The following is a 3,907-nucleotide window of genomic DNA, read 5'->3' as shown; positions in this document are numbered from 1 at the left end:
CCCCAAAGTAGTCATCTTTGTGGTGTGTCTCAGGGGAGGGAGGTGGCAAGGCAGGGAAACAAATAGTCTGCCAGTCTCTATGACTTTCATGTTCCAAAAGTGTAAGCCCTAGGGAAGGGGAATTGGATGTAGGCACAGTGATGAAGTATCTAGGCCAGGAAACTAGAAGGAAGAAAGATTTGAGTAAGCCTAAAAAAAGATTCTTCCTTTTCCTTACTCCCCTCTTCTTGGGGGGGGGGGGAAGATGCAGAGAGAGAGCTCTGTGGTAGCTCAAGCAGAATATACTTCCAGAAGCAACACTTGGTTGGCATGAAGACTCAAAAGAGGAAGGGCTGTGTGGAATGTCTAGATAGATGGACCAACAAGTAACCTTGGCAATGATTTCTGTGCCCCAAGACTGGCAGAGATGTTGGAGATGACACAGCACCTGAAAAAGCCCATGTGGGCAGAGGGCTTAACAGTAACTGACAGGATCTAAGGACTTGGAAGTAGACACCTTTATCTACCTCCATGCCTGGGTACTATGTAAGACCCCCAAACTGTGGCGTCACCTGGGATAAGGGAAAAGAACAAGAATGACATATTGTTTTCCAAAAACCTGGTCAAAGGAGGGCTCATGGTCAGAAACTGAGTTCCAGAAACAGTCACTACTCTACCCATGGCTGTAGTAGTCAGCTAACTGTAAACTTTGATGTTCAGCTCAGTTCCATCTTGTTCATTGAAGGAGTTACCATCTGTGTAGTAAGGAGGAGATCAAAAGCTAGTAGTGCCATGAAACTAACCCCATTCCTACCCCTGTGGGATGCTGGGGTCGAAAAACAGGTCCAGTGAAGCCTTTGCTAATTTCTTGGCACCAGAGCCCTCAGATAAGATTAACTAGATTATTGGAAGGATGTTTTCCCAGAATAATGTAAAGCCAAATTACAAATGGTTAATATGAATCAAAGTTTCTATCTGGTGAATAGAAATATCACAAATGACATTTGAGAGTCAGTGGAAACCAGCAGGTCAGAAGGGAGTGTACCCTGCCGTACATTGTTGACTAGCTATAATTGCCTATTTCCCTTTCTGCCTACAATGGCATTTGTGCTGAGTTATGGACAGGTTTTTTTCAAATAGAAGAGCACATCTGTCAATAAAAGGTCTAAATTGAGAAGGGTCTGTATTTGGATGGGGAGAATACTTACTTGATTTTCTAACTTCTGAGGTTTGTAAAAGTCATACTACTTCGTAGTTATTTAGCAAATGTTTGACTGTTGAAGAGGACCTTCTCAGAAGGGTTCACATGTGAGCAGGTTGAAGGGCTAACATCACAAGGCTCAGAAACAAATGAAGAAGAGCAGGCCACAACTGAGGGAAGTACCTGTTGATATTCCTAAAGGTGGATAGATGTGTGTGGTGGTGGTGGGAGTAGGGTGACATTGAGAAATAAAAAATGGTTGGGCAAAAGTTTCTAGTTACCATCTCAGTGGGAGTTAGGACCTACTAAAGCTTGGAGTAACTTTGTAACCTTTGCACTGCACTTTGGTGGTTATTTGGTTATGCTTCCTGTTTCCCCCATAGTAGTAAACAATTCAGCAGGGAAAAGGGACTATCTTCAGGGACAGTGAGGAAAGAAGGAGTTTGGGAGACCCCATCCGTTCTACAGCTAATTTGGAATGCAGAGACCTTTCAGGTAAGGTGGTTGCACTCTTTGGAGAAATCACACCTTGCTCTTACAAATTTAGCCAGGAAGGAAGATCTCCACAGGTGGAATAGCTGGACCTCATAGTCCTGAATTTCGTTCCCTAAGTCTCCCTCCATTGTCAAAAATGGAAGGGGGGGTTGGATTTATTAACAGCACGCATGGTCTGGTTTCCTTATATGTTCTGGCAATACTGGGATTAATAAGTGACCTTCAAGATGAAACATGCAGAGACAAGAAACAGGGCTACAAGGTCTCCGACCATTCCACTCCATTTGGACTTAAGAAACTCCACAGTTAAATTTATTGTCTTTTTTTTAAAGCTGAAAAGGGCTGAGGTTCTGAGGTGTACAGTAGGAAAAAGAAAATGGGGAGATGGAAGAAGGGCTGGAAGAAGTTGCTGCTGCAGGGGGCCCGGCTTTAGGAAGACCAGCTTTAACTACATGTTGAAAATGTTATCCCATAAAACAAACACCTAGGTCTCAGGGAGCTAATGGTGGATGCTGGGAGGGCTTACGCCAAGGAGTACTTCCCATAAATTCTGCTGCCAGTGTCTTTGTCCCCTTGGTAAGCCACAGCCACTCCCCACCTCTGCAGAAGATCCTCCAACACTGGCAGCCGTGTGGCTGACAGGGTCTTGGTGCTCCGGCCGAGCGTCAGGCCTGTGACTCTGAGGTGGGAGAGCCGAGTTCAGGACATTGCTCCACCAGAGACCTCCTGGCTCCACATTATATCAAACAGTGAAAGCTCTCTCAGAGATCTCCATCTCAATGCTAAGACCCAGCTCCACTCAACGACCAGCAAGCTACAGTGCTGGACACCCTATGCCAAACAACTAGCAAGACAGGAACACAACCCCACACATTAGCAGAGAGGCTGCCTAAAATCATAATAAGGTCACACACACCCCAAAACACACCACTGGATGCGGTCCTGCCCACCAGAAAGAAAAGATCCAGCCTCATTCAACAGAACACAGGCACCAGTCCCCTCCAACAGGAAGCCTCCACAACCCCCTGAAACAACCTTAGCCACTGGGGGCAGACACAAAAAACAACGGGAATTACGAACATGCAGACTGCAAAAAGGAGACCCCAAACACAGTAAGTTAATGAAAATGAGAAGACACAGAAACACACAGCAGATGGAGGAGCAAGGTAAAAACCCACCAGACCAAACAAATGAAGAGGAAACAGGCAGTCTACTTGAAAAAGAATTCAGAGTAATGAGAGTAAAGATGATCCAAAATCTTGGAAATGGAATGCAGAAAATACAAGAAACGTTTAACAAGGGCCTAGAAGAACTAAAGAGCAAACAAACAATGATGAACAACACAATAAATGAAATTTAAAATTCTCTAGAAGGAATCAATAGCAGAATAACCGAGGCAGACAAATAGATAAGTGACCTGGAAGATAAAATAGTGGAAAAAACTACCACAGAGCAGAATAAAGAAAAAAGAATGAAAAGAATTGAGGACAGTCTCAGAGACCTTAGGGACAACATTAAATGCAACAACATTCGAATTATAGGGGTCCCAGAAGAAGAAGAGAAAAAGAAAGGGACTGAGAAAATATTTGAAGAGATTATAGTTGAAAACTTCCCTAATATGGGAAAGGAAATAGTCAATCAAGTCCAGGAAGCGCAGAGAAAACCATACAGGATAAATCCAAAGAGAAACATGCCAAGACACATATTAATCAAACTATCAAAAATTAAATACAAAGAAAAAATATTAAAAGCAGCAAGGGAAAAACAGCAAATAACATACAAGGGAATCCCCATAAGGTTAACAGCTGATCTTTCAGCAGAAACTCTGCAAGCCAGAGGGAGTGGCAAGACATATTTAAAGTGATGAGAGGGAAAAACCTACAACCAAGATTACTCTACCCAGCAAGGATCTCATTCAGATTTGATGGAGAAATCAAAACTTTTACAGACATGCAAAAGCTAAGAAAATTCAGTACCACCAAACCAGCTTTACAACAAATGCTAAAGGAACTTCTCTAGGCAAGAAACACAAGAGAAGGAAAAGACCTACAATAAGAAACGCAAAACAATTTAGTAAATGGTAAGAGGAACATACATATCCATAATTACCTTAAATGTAAATGGATTAAATGCTCCAACCAAAACACATAGACTGGCTGAGGCTGAATGGATACAAAAACAAGACCCCTATATATGCTGCCTACAAGAGACCCACTTCAGACCTAGGGACAC

The sequence above is a fragment of the Phocoena sinus genome, chromosome X (assembly GCF_008692025.1).
Source record: "Phocoena sinus isolate mPhoSin1 chromosome X, mPhoSin1.pri, whole genome shotgun sequence".
NCBI classification, from domain to species: Eukaryota; Metazoa; Chordata; class Mammalia; order Artiodactyla; family Phocoenidae; genus Phocoena; species Phocoena sinus.
Note: the sequence above shows the minus strand (reverse complement) of the source record.